Consider the following 20,846-nt stretch of genomic DNA (forward strand, 5'->3'; position numbering starts at 1 on the left):
CAGACTGGACCAGACCCATCTCATGTGTCACTTCATCTGACCTTCTTTGGGAGAATCAGGGGGCACGAGTCAAAATGACATCTGCCCATCATATATCTGTCTCAGAAGAAAAACATTTTGGATCCCTTAGAAATTCTCAGCCTGTCTATTAAGCAGGTGCGTGGTTTCTTCCATCCCCTGTACAATGTTGAGTTCAGCCTTTTGCTGTGAGCTATCACAATAAACGTGATAACCTCTGTGACCTCCTGTTCTCTGGTCCACCAGCTCCACCTACGTGCCTGAATTGCTCACGTGGCTGTTCTAGTGCTTGTACTCAGCACTGCCAGCAGTGACCTGGGACCATGACTCGAGACACTGTACAAGGCAGCGTTTCCCCTGGCTATGGATTCCTCGGGACAGGAACAACCCCTTGGTCATTGGCTATGTAGCCTCCAGCTCTTGCAGAATCTGGGGTCTCCAAGCACTGTTGCTATGATAATAGTAAAAGTGTCTGTCTGGTTTTGCTGGTCAGTGTCACTAAGGAACTATCCTGATGACATTCATTAGACTTTGGAGATTAATCTCCACGGATTTATTACCTACTTCCTAGCAAGACTCGTTCCAAAGATGAGCCTTGTCATAATCCCCTCTCAAAGTGAAAGGAATTGCAACAGCAGCCCTGTAAAAAGTGGAGGCGGCAGCAAACTCTGCAGCCATACCCTTCAAAGGCAAAGCTTTGTGTAATCAATTAACACAGGGTTAACTCTCAGGCATGGCTGTATAATTATGTCTGCTATTTCTCTTGATATTCACCCGGATTAATTATGTCTGAGTATGGCTGAACTGATTCTTTGTAATGCCAGGCAAACAGCATCCTCCTACTCCAGGCGAAGATGCCAAACTGAGACAAGAAAGGGCTTCACCTGGGTGGGACGAGTGCAGCATGGGACAGGGGGATAATTGGCTTTGAGAACTAATGAATATGGAACAGGCTTTCTGGATATTAGGGGGAGGGTGTTCTGAAGGAGCAGAACCAGATGCCTTTAGGATAAGGAGAAGAACATAATCCTCCACACCAGCAGTTATTACATCTAATGTAAATACCATGTCATGTTGGTGTGTGTCATGTATTTAACATGTTTTCACTGTGGTTAAAGGAGCCTGAATTCACAGGGAAGATGCCTGGTCTCTGTTCTGTCTCTGTGTCCAGCTCTTCTAGGATGCTGGGTGAATCGTTTTTCATTTTTCCTCCTCCTGTCTGTCTTTTCTACACAGACTGAGATCCTCCACTCGAGGGCTAGTTTTTGCCGTGCAGTTGGGCAGTTCCTCATGTGATGAACCCTGTCCATGGCCGATGTGTACAGATGCAGTACAGTCCTGTACTGGCATTCATAGTTGTGTCCCCTGTTGATTTGTCTTTTTTCTACTTGCTGACAACTGCCTCTGGTGCTGTCTGGGAGCTGGCAAAGACGTTATTTCAATGAAGCCATGCTAATTTATGCTAGCTAAGGATTAGGCCTGTGTCTTCTCTCCCTGGAAACTAACAGTGCAGCTACTGAGAGGTCAACAAGAATCTGCAGCTACCGATAATAGTACTGTGTTGTGGAAGAGTGCTTCCGAAGTCCATGCTGTTATCCTCATGAGAAAATTGAGTTAGAGTGGTGAAAATGGCTCACCTGGTTCTCCAGTGAGCTGGTGGCAGAGCAGAGGTAAATCCAGGAGTCTCAGTGGAGACTTGGGCACTTTCTATTGCACTTAGCGAGTCAGCAAGATCTCTGGATGCATGCAGACTGTGGTGGGGTGGGAGGGGAAAGAATGTTTTTTCAGCCAGAGCAGCCTGTTGCTCTTCCTGGTTTCCAAATATCCATGCCCCTGGGTACCTATGAAACCCACAGTGTATCTGTAGGGACTTCCTGAGCGGCTTAGTGCTTAAATTGCATTAAAATCTAGTAGGAATTGGGCCTGGCAATCTTCATGTCTTTGAAAAAACAACCCTCACATTCTTGACATTAAAGGAGCTTTTACCTCCTCCTCCTCCTCTGGATGACCTGCGATGAACAGGCCGCAGCACCTAGAACTCCATGTGCCGCTTGCCTCTGCAGGTTCAAAGCTGCTTGCAAGGTTTGGCTGGGCTAATAAGTGATGCTTTAGCCCATTATTCTAGGAGGTATTGTGCGTGGATTGAGTCAGTTAAGTGATTATCCTAGGAACGTATGGGGCAATAAATGTCTCCCTTGCTCATAACCCAGCAGCTAATGCGGAGAGATACTGCCAGGCTGCTCGGCTTCTGCTGGTCTCTACTGCATTTAGATTGCAGTTATGCTCTGTGTATGTGCGTATATATATATATTTTTTTATTTTTTTTAAAGATGGCACAGTTCAGCTCTGCTGTAATTCACTAAAGGTGAAATTCGCCCCTATTCAGCAGTGCAGAGCAAGACCTATGTATTAATTTTTTCCCCCCTGAGCCTTTCCTGGTATTTGCAACATCAAAATTCTCCTTTAGTTCTTTTGGCCTCCAGTTGTGTCAAGGCAAGCACCTCAAACACACCAGATGTTGACTTTCAGATGGGTTGCATTTCATCCAAGCCTCTGGTGTTTGAAGGCAATGAAGTTCTACATTATTGTTTGTGCTGCTGGAAGCACTGGAGGACCTAGGTGCTGGATGCCTGGTGTATTTGCTGCGCAGATAGCGGGTGTGCCTATACAGTGTGGTAAGCCTTTGTATCGGAATGCCCTAAACTGCAGTCTGGGCTTGATATGGAGTTGACAAGCTCCTTGAACCCCAAGTGCTGGGATGAATTTAATTCAGGTCTTACATGCAGTGCGACTGGATTAGTCCCTGGTTTTAAAGTTTGTTCTAATTTGTGGGTCATTCTACCTCTGACAGTGCCCTCTCCTTCTCTTCGTTTAAAAAGCCTTGTGAAATAATTCACTGTCTCCCTCCATCTTTTGACTGCTGAATTTTGAACATTTACACCAGAGTCACATTTATAAGACTTTCTTCAAAAGTTCAAGGATGGGAAACTGAATTTTTGTTCTGTGGTTTTGAAAGCTGAATTTCTCATAAAATAAGGTAATGCCAGGAACTAGAAGCAAAAAATTAACATGGAATATCAGACTTGGCATAGTTTGTTTGATCTGGGAAATGCCTTGTTTGATTTTTATCTGTAGCAATGATCTCATTGGTGTAAGTGTTTTTAGAATCACACACATATCTGAGAACTTTGCTTTACCTGATTTTGTGTTAGTAATGTATATTTACAGGTTATTTGGAGGGGGGGGGAAGAAAACACCACACTTGCACCTTGCACTTTTAAGCTTGTGAGTAAAGTGTTTTGCACAGGTGGACAATTTGAGTATGTACCAAACCTTAGGCTGGTGCAAACTGCTGTGTAAAACATCTCTGGACACAGTGGCTTTTTGCATAACTGCAGGTAGTCTGCCCTTGCTTTGGCATGTCAGATCCCCCATCAGATCTGCCAAGCTCCCAGACGGATGCTTGCCCTGAAATCAGAAGGGCGATTTTAATTAATATCTGATCATTTGGAATTCATAACTTTGAAATGATTGAACAGTTACTGTGAGTCTGTGAAACTCATGAGCCGTTAATGAGGCTGCCATAAAGCCATAACAGACCAGCTCTGATTAAGAGCTACGAAGTCTTTTCTTGTAGCATACAAGAGGGTCATCACTGCAGTGTAGCCTAGTCAGACACAGTGTCTTGCTTGCAGAGGTGAGTGGCTTTGGAAACCTAGCCCCTTCATCTGCTGTTCATTAAAGAAAGGGAAGAAAAGGCCATGAAAAAGCCTCTTGTCGTCTGTAAATAGCTGGTTCCTTCCAAAATTCATATTCCAGCCTGGTGATTGATACAGAAGTTCATAAATGCTTTAAATTCATATAGTTAAATGACAGATGTCTTGCTCTTTTCCTTCTGGAGAAGGTTACTTCTGTGTTTGGCAGTAATTGTGGTTTTATTGGGGCTGTGTTTGTGTGTGCACTTCTTTCTGTCTTCCTTCATCGTTTGCTGGGCGGGCTGGTCCTATGGCTAGGAACTGGCACCGGGTATTTTTGCTTGAAAGCTGTTTGCCAGTATTTCCTGCGGGTTTCATACCACTAGCTGTTTCCCTGGCTATGCTTGAGAAAGCACCAGCAAGAGAAAGAGGTCATGGAGAAAAGATGGGTTGTAAAGGAAAAGCAGAGGAAAGGCATGCATGAGAGTGAATGGGAAGGCGAGAGAAAGACATTAAATAAAAAGGTTAGAGGAGTTAAGAGAGAGAATGTGTGAGACTGTGAAAGATGGAAGTGAGGGTTTTCATAGTTTCATGCTGCTTCCCACTCTTGGCTGGAAGCAAAGGCTCTTCCTCCTGGATGTCTCTCTCATTTCAAATCATCTCCAGGGTGGCACTGTTCTTCCTTTCCTGCAAGGAGATGAGAGATTGGCTTGCAATACGGAGAATGGATCTCCATGAGGAACTCTGCATGCACAAGATGGGTTCATTCTCAAACCAGATGTTGCTGGACAGCCCTTGCAGCTGACGTGTGCCTTTCTGCAAGGGGTCATCCCTGCCTGATGCTGCTGGGTTTTGTGGGCCATTTCGTGGCTGGAAGCGAATGTGTGCCCAGGAGCCTTGTAGCCTGCTCTCCCAGAGCCTTTAGTTAGATCCCTCTGTCTTTCTAGGTCTGCACTATAACTGTTAGCCCTGCAGGCTGCTGTGCAGGACCACACTGCTTCTGCAGCCTTGCATTCCTCCAGAGAAAAACTGAAGCTCTAAAGGGAAAGACTTCAAGCAGCTAAACCGAGAGCACTTTAAACAGGAACATCAAAATAAGGTGTAATAGCCCCATCCTACACCATTCTGGAATGGCCATTTTGGAGCACACTGAGAGAGCAGAAGGGCCGGCCAGAGGCACTGGGAACAAATTGCTGGGAATTAATGAAGATTGAGATTGATTTCTGTGCTCTTTCAAGCTGCCCTGGGATGACAGAAAGATCTATCTTGGATTAAGGCTGTAAGGTCTCTCTGGTGCAAATCAGAGGTTTTACACCACTGAAGTCAGTGGAACTTATTCTCTTCTGTGGGGCCAGTTTTCCTCCTAGTCAGCCACTGTAATTCCCTAGTACCTCCACTTGGGCTAAGTCTCTTCTCACTGGGGAAGTGAGTTAAGATGAACAAAAATGAGTTAAGACCTCTCTAATTCTTAAGAGGAGGGGCTTTGTCATAGTCTAACACAGTTTAACTAATCCACTTTAAAATTAATTTGGTTTAGTTTTCCTTAGGGCCCTCATGTGGATATACCCTTAAATACTTAGAATAAATAACAGGTAACTTGGTTGTAAATCACCAGAAGTAATTGTATACCTACTTACCTATTGTAAATCAGCAGTAACAGCCAGTGGGGCTGATTTGCTTCTTGTATACCTGGAATAAATGAAGAGTAACTTGCTGTAAGTCAATAAGGCTAATTTTCTTTCTACTTTTCTGGGATAAAACAAGAGCAAGTCCAGGAGTAAGGAACTTAACTGAGACAAATTCAAACCAAGAAGAAGGTATGCGTTTTTGCTTCTGTAGGTAATTAACTACAGGAACAACTTACCAAGGACAGTAATGGATTTTTTTTTTGAATGCCAACTTCTTCTATCAAGATCAGATATTTTTCTAAGAGACTGCTCTTGTCCAAACAGGCATTAATATGAGAGAAAGTCTCTAGTCTGTGTTAGGCAGAGAATCATGCAAAATGGACTTATTTATGCCTAGCATATTCTTGGCTTACTAACTTTGGAAGACACTGGCAAGGTCAGAAGCATTACTGTATTTTGAAAATACTAGGCAGTGTTCATTGAGGTGGCTGAGAGGAAGATAGTAAATGGGCCGTAAAAGGCTGAGATGGAGCTATCACTTCTCTCTTTTGGGTCCTGTGATTGCTGCAGACGTGGTCTTGTTCAGAGGGGGAGGTTAGAGTGTGGTAAGCTTAAGATATGAGTTCATGCTCACTGCTCCTGCAGATATTCTCTGAGTAAGTGACTTCAGCTTGTTGCAGACAGACTTGAACTACTTCCAAAATTGCTCTTTTGGGTCCTGCTAAAGCTGGCACCAAAATAACACAGCTTGGTGAAGGTTGCAAAGCCTACACAGGGAAAATAAGTGGGCATTTCAGGGATTTGCTGGGGCTTTTGGTGCCACCAGTGCTAGTAGTGTTTGAGATAGCAAGCTTAATGCCACCTACATAATCTGCAGTGACTGCAGTTTGCACAGACCTTTGCACATGACCTGACTCCAAGATAAAACAGCGCCATGGTGAGCTCACAAAGTAGGGTCAGCTGAAATGGCAAATTGTCAACAAAAAAAATTCTGCAGGGGAAATACCTAAAGGTTTTGTTGGTAAAGTTTCACTGTACTCCATCCAGTGAGCACTGCTTAAAGGCTGGTTGATGCTACAAACTTGTTCTTTGCTTTCTGCTGTTTGTCCATCTCTATAAGCCCCATGTAGACTTTATGACTTATGGCTAGGAAAAAATAACTAATTATAGTAATGATGGTATATCATATGCTATATATTTTTTTCTTCTTATGACAATGCAGCCTCTGGCAATTTTTTCACTCAAAGCAAATTCTTTATTGCATTCTGAACCTGAGCTCCATCCTAGAGTGATGCAGTTTGCTAATTATGTTCTCTGCTGGTTTGTGCTGTATGTCATATTTCACTTTGGTGCAAAGTGGGTAGAAACCCTGTCTGATGTTGCGGCATTTCACACCCTATTTACACAGGAATTAAAAAGTCACATGGGCTGCTGAGCAGAGAAGAACCAGCATCATTCTCAATTTGATGCCACATAAAGAATGAATAAGTTGGTGCACCCCAAAGGCTCCATTACCCAGCCCCAAATGAATATGGTCTGGAAAACCAGCTCCCATGTTTTCTTCTGTCACCTCTCTCTGGGAACAGAATAAATCTACTGAAAAGGAAGGGATTACTTCAGCTTTTTCCCTGTGTAACTTGGAACAGAATATGGTTATTAGGTCATGTGAGTAGCTGCTGTTCTCTCCCTGCCTTGGTCTGAGTGGGTTGGCTTTGGTCCATGGGTTTCCTTATGAAGTGTGGGAGACAAAAGGTGACTCTACACACCAAAGACTTATTTAGAAGCCTGGTTTCTGGAAAGCATAAGACTGCTTCTGGTCACTGGCCTTATCTAATCAGACTACAACATTTGACTTCCCTATGGACCCCTTCACCTACCCACATGGGCTGAGACTGTGGCAGAAAGGGCATTGCAGGATACTGGTGAAACTGGATTTCCTTGTACCTCAAATCAACATCTCAAATTCTCCTCTGAAGTTTGTTAGGTTTGGTTGACGTGCTTGGATTATCTAGGATGTTACTTCTTCCATAAACTGTGGGGCCCCAGGCAACCAGAAAAGGGATTTCTGCCTCCCTTGCCTTCACTTTTACGCTTGGAACGTTGTATTTCACTCCAGCAAGAAGGATTTGCCTTGACTAGAAAACTGATTTAAAATCACACATTCATCCTTCCGACAGCTCCTCAATGTGTCTGAGGGTTCTCTTGTCCTCTCTGCTTGGGTCTTTATGCTCCTGTGCAGAAATACAGTCTCCAGCCCAGATTTTCATAATAATTTGGTTCAGTTGTGCATTAGTTGCCCAGATCTATGGATATGATTCATAACTGAACTCCAAACTTGCTCAGAGTTCTCCCTATTTGTGTGAATAAACCCAGTGCTGCTCTCTTTTGCAAGGCTACAATGCCAAGTGCTGTCTGGTATTTACCCTTCAGGAGAGTGTTTTGAAACCTTTCCCTTTATAACACAGTGATGGGAAAATCCAAAGTTAAATTGAAAAGTGAAAAAGGGCTGGTTACTTTATTGTCAAATATCATTGATTAGAACTTGGCTGGCCTCTCCTTGCACCGTGTTCATCATCTGGCCTTAAAGAAAACTGGAACAAAAAAGTGGAATAAGGGGAAACAGCTGGTTTCATAAGGGCAAGTTGAGGGTTTTTTCTGCTAGGGATCTTTCACCTCCATGATGAGTCATTGTGCCGTCTTCTGTGGGGTGGAAGAAAGATAGGGGGGATAAAAATGACTTAATGGGCATGAATAGGTTTCACAGAAACATACTCTAGATGTATTCCGCACCTTATCTGTAAGGTAAAAATGTATGAGTGAGTAAGGAAGACTTAGAGACATAGTATTCTGTAAGTGAAAATAACACACATCTCTGTGCATACAACAAAAACAACTTGGTGTGGAATGAAAAAAAGCAAGCTGTATGCGTGAGCAAAGGCTATGCATATGTTGAAGGGAAAATTTTTTAAATGTGTGTTTCTATGCAAAATGGAAGAATACAGACTGTGCTTTTTACTGTTCATATATATAAACCCCACAAAAAAGTTTTCCCATCGAGCCCATAAAGGTATGACTGAAGGCCAACCCTGGCTCAAATGAATTTTCTTTCGGGGTGATATTTAAACATGTATTACAGGAGATGCTCTCTGTGCTTTTCCTTTTTAGTAAAATTTTCTCATTTCTTGTGATTTTTCTTCCCATAAGGTCAGACTTTTTTCTTCTCCCATATATGTTTTTGTCTGAATCTCTCTTTTTTCATACTTTTCTCCTCATTTTATTTGTCCCTGCCCTCTCACTCCCCCAGAGTGCATTTCCATTCCCGAGAGAGACTTTGCTCCATACTCTGTGTTAGACACTGCAGATGAACAAGTTAAAAGCACAACTAAACCTCCCATAGAAGGGGTGGCTGGAAAATTAAGGAAGCCACGCTCTGCATGCTTAAGATTTGGCTTCAGCAGTTCTCCTAAAATTAGGAGCCTGCTTCCTGAGCTCAGAGCCCACCTCTGCCCAGCCACCTTCTCTTCCTGGGAAGCCAAGAAGCTTCTGTTTGACAGGTCTGATCCTTGGAGTTAAAAGTTTATTCCTCCATCAGCGCATTAATGAAAAGAGGAATGTAGCTCAGGGAGGAAGGCTTATGAAAAGAAAATCAAATCTATCAATTCCCTGTCCTGAATGAATAAATCTATTAGCTCATGTGGGGTTAGATGCCTTGCAGATGGTGGGTCTTCCACATCACAGTCAAAAAATCCAACCAGCCCTTTTCAAATGGAGCGCTGAGTGCTGGGCTTGCGTCTCTGCCGTGGTGTTAGCTTTTCCATCTGAGTCACAATTTTCTCGTTACTGCCTGTAAAAAGAATGCTCCTTGTCTGTATGTGGGCTAGCAGAAAACGAATAGGGAAAAATGCCAATAGATGGCGCCTAGGAATACACGGTGGTGAATATAGGTTTTATAGGACTGATGTAGTCTGTCTTTGTGCACTGCAAATAGGTTCCTCTACGACCTCTTATATCTACTCTTAACAGAAAGCGCAGGGTGATGTAAACCCATCTGCTTCTATCCTCGGCTGGCCAGCCTGCCCGCCGTTGTGAACGGGCACAGCCTCGGCTCTTGTTCCCCAATTGGTCTCACTTTGATTTTAAACAAGACAAAATCTTTGGAGATGAGATAAGCGAGGCTGGTAAAGCCAGGTCGCCGAGGAGCTGGCCTGGCTATATTGTGGGTAAATCGCTATGCTACCTGCTGTGACAGGAACAATTTATCTCAGGCTGAAAAAAATGCAGCTTCTTCCCATCCTGAGCAGTAAGAGTCATTCATCACTTTCTGTTATTTTTATAACAGAAGAGAGTGCTTCCCCCCCCAGCCAGTCCATGGGGACAAATTAGCTAGTCTGAAAATAGATGAGTTCAGGGGCTATTTTCATTTATGTTTTTAATAGTGTAACAAAAACACCCTTAGTTCTGCATTGCTTCTGCCAGCAGGGGGTAGATTGGAGGAAGGCTTAGAAACCTCAGCCAGAAAAAGGAAGTGGCCATTGACTTCTACTACTGACTTCGCGTGTGGCTCCACACAAAGGCCCCTTAGTGCCTCTGAATCCACCAAAATACGGCATGAACCTGGGGACTCTTCCCAAGTGTGTATCTTCTGGGCAAAAAAGCTATTGGGGATTCTCAGACTGGAGATGGAGCCACTGGAAAGAAGGAGTGTGTCTCCTCCTAGGGAGGAGTCTGATCCTGCACTGGATTCAAAACTGACCGTTCATGTGTGTTGTAGGATCACACACACATACACATATACACACATACACACACACACACACACACGTGTGCGTGCACACACAGGCACATCGCAGCATTTGGGGATTCCTGGTAACAAGAGCCCTGTTTCATCATGATATTGAGCTCTGCCTAGTCATGTACATTGTGTGTGCCTACAAACATGTATATGTTCAATAGATTATATTGTGTGTGTGTATGTATATATATATTCTAAACATACGTATGTTTATGTCACTCTGCAGCCCAGCCTGATTCTGCCAGACTGGGAGAGCTGTTTGCACTCCTGCCATATGAAGAGGCATTAGTATTTTGCTCTCCACCCTTTCTCATTTTTGGATGGTTTAGGCACTGAAGAGCTATATCCAGCCAGTGAGAGAGCGCACTGGATAGCAGAGACCTTCAGGATAACACAGATGTTACAGGATCCCTTCATCACTGAAGGGACGTGGCTTCAATTACTCTGCCGATTGCCTGTCTCTCAGCCTGCCTGTCAATTATGGTACAATCAAGGGAATCACTTCACAGAGTAGCTGAGAGTGACAGATATCTATATTTTAAAGAGGTAGCTTTGCATAATTCTGTGCACAAGGGAACAGTGTTGGGAGGTTGGGTCCAGAGCCCCACTTCCATGGAAAAATTCAAGTAAGCAGGTGAGGCCTCTCTGGTGTATTAAGTTACCAGGACGTGACAGATTGGGGAAGATTTCACTTGTAATGGTAGAAATTGCCTCTGCGTCTCATGCGTCACTAGTGAGTTTGTTCAGAGAAAGGGTAATGAGGAATAGTGGTTCTTCCTGTGTTTTCCTTTCTTCTGCCTTCCCCCCAATGCCTCAGATGAAGCTGTTGGAGCTACTGCATGTGCTGTGAAGGAGATTCAGCTGCAGCCAGGCGTTGTGTCGCTGGAATGAGAGTTGTTGCTGTCTGACAGTTCTGGTCCCTGCATGGCAAGGATTGGTGAGCTGCAGGTCAGGGCGACTGGCCCAAGCACAACTTTGCAAGGTAGACGTGGGTTTTCGTCTTTGATCTCCTGTTGCCTGTGTGACATGAAACAAGTCATATAACCTTCTTCTGCCTTGATTGCCTCGTCTGTGACAGAGCAGTGATTACTTATTGTCATTTATAATGACTCAGGGACAAGCAAAGACTGTATGTAGCCACTGACAGCTTCTCTGAAATGCTCCAAAGGGGCCAGGTCTTCTGGGGAAGCAAACTGGCCCTGTTCCCTTAGCTTCAGGGAGCACCATTGCTTTGTGCTCTCTGTGGATGTGGTTCAGGGCTTCTCCGATAGCCTCAGTAATAGTCATTTGTCTTTCAAAATACTCATTGGTTTCACTGGAGATTTGTGGGTTCTCTTCATTATTAGTATCATTAATTCTTATTTAGACAGAATTTATGGTCCTGTCCCATAAAGTTTATCCGAAGTGGTGTTTTGAAAATGCACTTAAAGATCTGTGGGGAAAGGCAGTCTGGTGGCTAAAGTGCCATGCTCCACCACAGACTGTCTCTGTGACCTGGGACACATCACAGAGAGCCAAATTCAGAAGCCCCAGTTCTGATTCCTTTGTTTATTACAGGGAAAGCATTTGCAAAAACTGACGGCAGCTGACAAAATATGGCATGAGCACGTGGGTGGAATTTAGGCTGTCTGAATGTCACTCTTGGTTTCTCAGAGTATCAGGTTCCTATTGTTTCCTTCTCCTTCCTTTGAGGGTGTTGTGAGAAGGAATATCGTACAGATAGGGTGCCCAAATTTAGTGGGAGAGGAACAATATCATTGTTTAAAAGAGGGTAAAAATTATCTGAAACATGGCTCTTTATAGAGATAAGAGTCAGGTTGCTCTTGTAGCAATTCTTTGGCTAAGAGGGGACCTCTCCAGGCTGAGCCAAGCTGGAGCTAGAGGCTGCAGGCAGTAGGGTTGAAGGCAGGCACCTGCATGTGCTCATACCTCATCCTTCCTATGCCATAAAAGTGACGTTTCTACTTTCTTTCAAAGTTGAAGGCTTGCTAGAGGCAAGGGACTAGATGTAGCTTTCCTTGTCTCTGCTGAGACCATAACCCTGGAGGATGAGGATTTCAAAACCCAGTGCCTTCCTACAGTTATGTGGAGCTAGCTCTATTGCTGAGGACCTTCCTGCCAGTTTTTTTAAAATTCACTCTTCCACTTAGGCTCTTCATTATCGCTGCCGCTTGCTGGGACCGACAGCTGCTAACAAATGCCAGGGGATTCCAGACAGCTTTGCAGACTGTCTTTGAGTGCCTCAGGCAAAGCCTGAAACGCGTACAACATGAAAATAACCCCATTCTGTTCGCTCACTGCCTCATGGCCTTCCTCCCTGCTATCGTTAGCCTTGGGGCTGGAGGGAGAGTTAAGTGAAGCTCAGATCAAGCAGGGAGATGTGGGCTTATTTTGAAAGGTACTAGGACCTCAGTATGGGGGTTATACTTTTATTCCTGTTGTGGTTACTCTTTAGGGAATCCTGTAGGCCCTGATTCAGAAAAGTGATCTAATGCGCAAAGCGTGGTTCCATCTGTTCGTGTTCTCTAAAGCACTTGCATGTGGTTTTAGCTTGGCCTCAAAAGGAAGCAAGTTTCATGTGATCCTGCTCTTTGCGTGCCCCTTTCCCTTGTGAACTGTCACCTATGATGAAGAGATCAAATCTGAAAAGTCTTGGGGAATACATCAGTTTCACACTGATGGGCAACTCGATCAGAGGAGGGAGACCCTGAATGCTGGCATTTCGTTGGGGTTTGGCTCTTTGTTCAGGTGCGTACAGCATTCAACCCAAAGCCCCCCACTTCAGCTTGGGCCTCTCAGGGATCCTGCAAGGCAAGTTATCGTCTCTGTGTCTCTTCCTCCTGTTGCATCCTCAGCCTGTGAGCCTGAGGAAACCCTGGGCTTTGATGCAGTAGTTGCCTGTAGCTCACTGGGGTTCTTGATACTGGTCGACGGCTGTGAGATTAAGAGGTACTGGTCAGGTTTTTCCTTGCTAATTTTGCTTTATTCAAATGGACTGCTCTGTCTTTCACTGTTAAACAGACAAACAAAAAGCCTTAGGAAGCAAAGTCCTGATTTGCTGATTAGACCCAACCCTGCTGGAATCTCATCCTAAAATCCATCTGACTACATTTGGTAGGCTCCCCTGGAGAACTGGATTATTTTCAGGCTGGAAAGGCTGACTTGAAAAGCATTTGCATTAAAGAACAGATCAGAATGACCTGCAAAAAACAAGCACAGGTCAGCTGTCTGAGGCATGAATTTGCTCTGTTGAGTGTTAAGAGGCTGTAAAAGAGATTGCCAAGAATCTATTGATGGAAGGGAGAAGAAACAGCGTACATGCTAGAATGTTTTCTGCTTTCTGCTTATTAGCAGCTAAAACAGATGTATTCCTGACACTTGTGTTCGGCAGGGAATAAAAAGAAGTGGTATGATCTGAAGGGAAAAAAAAAAAGTTTGGGAGTTCTCCTTTGCCCCCATAACCTGGAGAATGCAGAAAAGACAGTGTTATCTAGAGAGTTCTTCCTTTCTCGCTGGCCTTGCTCTGCAAGTGTGTCTACATGGGGAAATGGGTGAAACACAGAACTTGAACCCAGATTCCTGAATTTTTTTGCATACTGCTCTATCAATTCTTGTTATAATTTGAAAGAAATCATGTCTCACTTTCTGTTAATTTAACCAAAGAGCTCCCAGTGTCTTTTTTTGAAGGCCTAGGTTACAAGACTTTCCAACGCTGTGAAAAGAATTCCTCCTTTGACCTTCCAGTGAGGTTCCTCCCTTTAGAGCTGGAGTTGGATGGAGATTTTTGATACGTACTTTCTTGTCCCTGCTTATTCTCTGTGCCTCTGGGGCTTTTGGAGTAAGACTAGGCAAAGGCTATTTCTTGGTCCTGTACGCTGGCTCAATTAACTCATGGTGTGCTTTTTGTCTTCTGTTCCCAAGACTGGGTAAAACTCTTTCTGTACTAGTCTGTCATTTCACAATTAGCTTGTCTCTTGCTCCTAGCAACTAGGTGCACTGCAGACACATTTTTGGTTGATATGAAAAGTTAGGTCTCCTTATTTCTTTTGTTCTCCTTTGCTTCTCTTTCTTCAGTGAAAGGTATGTCCCAATATTAGGTCCCCTAAGAAATTATAAGAGTCATTACTCCCATGAGGGATTTTTCACTTACTGCTGTTGTCCTGTCCAGTTTAAAATGGATCCTTTTCCTGTTTCTCATCAGGTACCACCTAATATGTATCCCTGCTAGAAAGTTTTATCTTATTTTTAGCCTAATATATTCTGTGCACAATTTCATCCCATTATTCCTAGTTAAACTCTCTTGGATCACCCAGAACATGAGGAATGTGCAGCAGATTCCCACAGCACAGCGTAATTAGCTACTTCAAAAGCTACCTGTGAAGAGTGATGCCCTCATTATGCTGAGCAAAGGAGAATTCAGTGGGGCAAGATGTCTCCAGGAAGAAGATGCATTTCACTTCTGAGAAAGAACAAGAGGCAGCCGTTGCCCTCCTGTGGTTAGCTTTATCACTGATTGCCTCGAGATCTCGAAGGCACATGGTGGTGCCCCATGATGAAAGCAAACACCTTTGAATATCCATTAGTTTATGATGATTAAAATAAAGCCTTGTGGCTCTTATGCTGCACTGTTCCCAGGAATCAACTGCATATGGTTTTTTGAAAATGCTCTTTTTGCTATTCCGTGGAAGACTGATGTTTTGCTAAGAGTCCACAACACACATGTGGCCTCAATTTAACCATCCTATTGGTGTTATTGTAGTACAAGTAACACATCATATCAGCCCTGGCTGGCTGGAATCCTTCTGCCCCAGCATGGTTAAAACAAGTCGAGTTTATCAATTGTTCCTTCGTTGATTCTCTGCTAAGACACAGAGAGCCTAGGTGCCCAGCCTTGGCTGGAGAGCCAGTCCAGTCAGAAGGGCAATCCTGGATTTCCCTCCCCTTCCCCCCCCCCCCCCCCGATTTTTGTCAAGTCTAGAGCAGGCTGAGAACTTTCTAGGGTGTTCCTGTCTAATAGCAGTAACACTCTGTTTCTGCAGCATTGTTCATCTAGAGTCTCTGAGTGCTTTGCAAACAAGAAATAATTAAGCTTGCCATCAACTCTCTAGGGTAGGTGTTATGATACTTACTTAACAGATGTGTAAACAGAGGCACAGTGCTCAAGTTTTTCATGTTCAAAGCACTTTGCAAATACTACCTAATTAATCCTTACAATGGCCTTGCGGGCTATTTATTAGTCCCCTTCAAGGGCAAAGCAGTAATTGAGAGAACTAAGGAGTCCTGCATGCCAGTCATCTTCTTGAGCCACTCCACTAAATGGTGAATAAATGCGTTGCACCCAACTTCAGGCAGCCAGTGTAGCTGAGCGATTAGGCAGCTGGCGTCCCTGGGCTCCCTTTACAGTCATGGCAGAGGAGAGAGAGCTCAGATCAGCCACATTGGACCTCTGTTGAACTTGCTTAGTTTAATTGTCTGAAGTCAATTAATAGCCCTGACACTTCTCTTGCTGAGGTTTCTTGAAAGCAAAGACTTGGGCTCTGGAATAGTTTGCCACAAGATTTGGAGTCGGGAAAAGATCGCGATGATTCTGATTCCTTAGCAATGGCATAGGCCGGAGCCAGGAAAGGTGCAGTCAATCTATTAATCTCAGGTTTAATATTAAAAGGAAGATTCCTTGCATTGGTGTTGAGAGTGGTGGCAGCAGCCTGGTTCCCTTTGCTAGTGATTCTTATGCAAGTGACGCCTTCTGTAAAGACATTCCTGTGAGCTCTATGGGATTTATCGTGCGCAAGGTGATGGCAGATGCATCACTCTGCTTTGAAGGTGTTGCTTTACCAATGCCTTCTCTAATTTTTCTGTCAGAATATAAATAAGACTTCAGCTTTGCTAGTGGCCTGCTGGACTGTATTGCTAGCCTGAGGGACTGGTGAGAATCACTCAGACAGCTGGAGAGATTAACTAGATTAATGCATTGCACCTATGTAGGACATGTCAACATGAACCCTTCACGGGTAATTGCTTGATCATGGCAACTCTCAGACATTTTTGTGCTGATCTAGTATGCCAATAAATGCTTCATATTGGATATTAGTCCAGAGGATTGGATATTAGATGCCCCTTCTCTTCCATTCTGTGATCTGGGGGAAACAGCCCAGCTTCTTTGATCTTAATGGGATGATGTTGATTCATGGGACTTAGACTTTACAGCTATTCAGGTATTATTTATTTCAGCTGGGAATATTAGCCACCATTACCAACTCCACAAGTACTATGGGGATAAAAGGATCCTTTACACTTAAAAGGTTCATGGACAAATGGAGCATTTTTCTACCCATCAAGTCTTGTGAGCTGAGGAAGATCCTGCTTAAGGGCAGCTGTGAACACTGGTTCTGACTATTGGGTATCCAGTAATTACTTTCAGTGAGTTGCTACTTACTCATCTGGGGATTCAGGGCTCTTGATTCTACGTCTCATTATGATGGTTATTTTGGGGCAACTTGAATCACTTGCCTGCAACTGCAGTCATTAAGAAATGAGTTTTGTAACATTAATATATGTATTTCAGCTGTATGTTAGTCTTTTGTGAACCGTATGAATTATCTGGATGAAACTCTACTATGAGAACAAAGGACTGCATATTCTTACAGCATGTTTGTGTGTATATCTGTGTGCAAAAACACACGTTTATGCTTACAAAAATATAGTCAGAAAATAATACAGCATAACTTCCTCAGGTCACATAAACCAGCATACCTCTGCCAAAGTCAGTGGAATTGCACAGATTTACATCAGTGGATGGTCTGATCCCATGAGTTTTTAAAACACAGATCCTGAGGAGCAGTGAAACACTTTATTAGCCTTTAATGAGACAGAGTTATATCAAGTTTGTTCAGCATTAATTATATTTTCTGCAGTGTTCTACCTACACCATCAATTATTAATTAATCTCTTTCTGTATTTTTAGCTGTTACCTGTCCCTAATCACCTTCCTGCTATAACTTTCTGGTCTTATGCCAATATGTGTTGCCAAAATGCTCCAGACCACTTGAAGACATTAGTATGAATGTAATTACCTCTTTATTGCTTGTGTAATTTTGAATCCCCTATGTAAATTGCATTAGACATATTTCTTGGAGAAGGAAAGGTAAATACATTTTCCACCTGCAAATAGTTCTCTCTTTTCTTGTCAACAGCCGTCCTTACTCTGAGGTGAGAGAGTGACCCTTATACGTCACGCTGAAGAGAGCCTTCTTATTCCATGGGCTGGATGCTGCCGTAACAGCCATTACGTAGTTTTTTGCGTTAGCTCTGGAGAGAACCTTTCGTCGTTGCTGGCCTTTGACTTTTGTCCCCTCTGCCTTTGGCTCCCTGATTAACCAGTGATCAGTAGACACGGTATTCTCTTCAGGAAATCACTGTCTGCAAGGGCCCTCTTTTGCCTGCCGTTCTTGGAAGCTGTCAGTTTGTCGCGTAACGATGACATGGCAATGTCAAAACGAGGAGAGGAGGAGGGGGACGCAGACTCCCTGCAAGCAGCACGGTCCGTGCATAAGGCATTTGAGTTTATCCTGCTTCCTTATTAAATTCCTTTTGCCTCTTTCATCACAATTATCACATCAAGATGTTGCCACAAGCCGCCTCTCAAAGCTGCCTGGGAAAAAAAATATAGCTCCTTATTTGTGCATGTCAAATCTTCCCATCCAACTGTGCCTGCGTGTAGCTGTGGCTTCGTTTGTGTGCTCAGGCATGTCCAGGACTGCAGGTTTCCAGGCACAAGCTAAAACCCTGCCAGCCAGGCAGACTTTTCAGCCAAGCCTTTCTTTCTTCTGGCTTCCAATGGCTGCTCCCCTACTGCTCGGCTACTTGTCATTTGCGTAGATGAACAAATGTCTACGCAGCTGGTTGCAGTGGTCATTGCTAGGAAAGAGACAGTTACAGAAGAGACTGAGGCTAAAGTTCCTTCTTTTCTGCAGCTGAACACAGCTGTGTTTGTCAGATGGTGTTTGTGTCCCTGCCTTGTGGCAGCTGGTGTGCTCAGGGTTGCAGAGCCAGCTCTTCAGCCTGGTCTAGCTTTGCGTAAGTCAGGAACTGGTCTGCAATATCAAGTCCTTCCTTTATTCCTTCCTGAGAAACATGAAGGGCTGTGGTTGAAGCTAATCAACTGCTTGCGTGGGGAAGGGGGGTGGTCCTCAGGGTATGCATGCAAAAGAATTTTTTTCCTGGAGAAAAGGGTAGTGGGAAGGAGTGCTGAGATAACTCAGAGTAGTGTTATGAGAAAAGCAGTCATACATCCCTAGCCTAAGCCTGCATTTTAGCTTTGGAGTACTTACATTCCTCGGAGAAATACTTGGGGAAGTCTCCTGTGCTTGGATGCTCATTGTTCATTCACCCTGCCAAGGTATTTCTATGACTAAAACTATGACTACCTTGACACAAGTTCTTAAACTGCAGGTCTGGGAGCATCTACTGTGATAACTTAAATATTACCAGTGCCTTGGGGACCCAGTCATGCAGCAGAAAGGGAGAACAGCAAACCTGTGATCTGAGCGTAACAGGAAATCCTTTGGAGCAGGTTACAAGTCACACCAGACAAGGCTATCCCAGATTTGGGTCTGAGTGTGCAAGAACAAACATAAGCTTCCTTCTTTCTGCAGAAAGAAGGTGGCAGTGCGGGGCAGGAAGGGCCTTTATGCTGCCCCAGAGCAGTATTAGCGAATACTATAATGCCAGTCCACAGGCTGTCAGTTTGCGGTTGACATAGACCAAACCTGTTACCTGCTCGGCATGCTGGTGGAACAGAGGGAAAGCTCTGAAGCATGTTGTCTCCTGGGGCTGGCTGTTGGTTAGCGATACTTCTGCAGCTATGGACGCAATCTAGCCGATAGTGGCTAAAGTCTGGCTGATTGCTCACATTAGGGAGCTTGGAGTCATGTCCAGCCCTTTCCGTGGTAGTACTGGAAGAGAAGAGCCTTGCAAAGAGAGAGCTCAGAGCGCTCTTTGCTTAGCCAAGCAATCAGATGGTGCCAGAGCATCAATTTCCCAGCCTGCTGGGCAGCAGCTGCTTTATCCACTTTGCAGTAAAAGGCCTTTCCTGGTTGTCTGGAGAGGGGCTCACTGGCAGGTACTCTACTGCTGCAGGTGGGGACTGATGATTGCTAAGCTGTGGAGCAGGGTCGGAGGTTTCCGTGCTCGCTGCAGGGGCTGAATAAGGCTGAGGAAGGAACTGTTGTCCAGGAGCCTGAAAGTTCAACTTGCTTAGCAGGAATGGGACTGGTTTCTTGCAAAAAGGCTATTCGTTCCAAGTGGAAGAGGACAAATTCTGAGGCAAAGCAGCTGGAAACTGCTCACAGTGCAGTGAAGTCAGCTCTAACTCTTCTCGTGACTTCTCTGTTCTGTGGGAGATGGGCCCGCTGCAGTTAGCAGGAGACAAACTGCTCTTTGGTAAACAATTCTTATGGGAACAGTTTCTCTGTTCAGTTCTCTAACGCTGGAGAATGAGCCAGAAATCAGATTCAGAGGAGTTTATGGTTTGCAAACACTTAGCAAATATTTGAGCAAAAGAGTTTTTGCATGTGTTGCACACTAAAGGGAAAACTAAGCTATTAGGTATATAAACATCAATAAGGAATTGCTCTGAGTGTATTACTGAGCTCTTGCAATGTCCTCCTTTATCACCTGTGTCACAGTGGTCTTAAGAGAACCACAGCAACTTCAACACCCAATGGGAAGATTGTTGCTTGAACCACAGGAGACATAGTGGTTGTTTTACCTGAAAGGCTTGTTTGTGGCCCTTGCTTAAATAAAAGATCTTCTGGGCATCGATTGAAAGTGTCAGTCCATGATGTTTTAGAAGGCTAAGGTGTCATTGTGCCCAGCTGTGTCCGTTGCTTCAGGCTGATACTCCCCAGCTGAGAGGTGAGTTGACTCTAGATCTCTTGAACCATCACTACAAGATTCACCCAACCTCTTTCTGAGTCTCAAAGGTGTATTTTAAATGAAGTTGGATGAACTGGTGCTGCAGGCTTATTGGGCATGCTTTTGGCAGTGCTGATTTGACCTGTTTTGATGTGTTTCAAGGAAGGTTTAAAATGATTCTGTTTACCTTGCATTTAGGTAAAGAACATATGTGGACAGTTATTCTGGTTCATCTCATGGATGGTAACTTGTTAAACTGTGGTAATTTATTCCGTACCAAATCCTGATAAATTAGAGTATGAATATAGGTTTGCCATGCATTAACTAGCTCAGTGGAAATGAGGCATGCTGAGGAGCTTTTGATGTGGCTGATTCACACACACCACAGCTGCACTGTTGGTGGCTTCAAGCATAACAGCTACAGGTAAACAAAGGCTTCCATAAGTAACTACTTTGCAAATTAAAATCCATCCAGTGCAAATGCAGGATGTCAAACAGGTAGTCGGATGGAAAACCTGGGAACGCCCAGTCTTAGTAATTAGCTGCAGTTAGCATAGCCCATCAAATCTCCTGCCAGGATCATCAGCAGGAGGTTTGCCCTGGGTCAGGCTGGCAGTTCTGACTACCCAGTCCTTGCCACTTGCAATCAGGTGCTGGCAGGAAGGATGGTCATAGAAATACTAAATAAACAGAATACGTTAAAAAGGCAAAATACATGGAGTTAGATCTCAGCTGGCACAAATTGGCATAGCATTTTTGACATCAGTAGAATTACACCTTCCACTGGATAAAAACTGG

Source organism: Apteryx mantelli, chromosome 27, assembly GCF_036417845.1.
Source record: "Apteryx mantelli isolate bAptMan1 chromosome 27, bAptMan1.hap1, whole genome shotgun sequence".
Classification (NCBI taxonomy): domain Eukaryota; kingdom Metazoa; phylum Chordata; class Aves; order Apterygiformes; family Apterygidae; genus Apteryx; species Apteryx mantelli.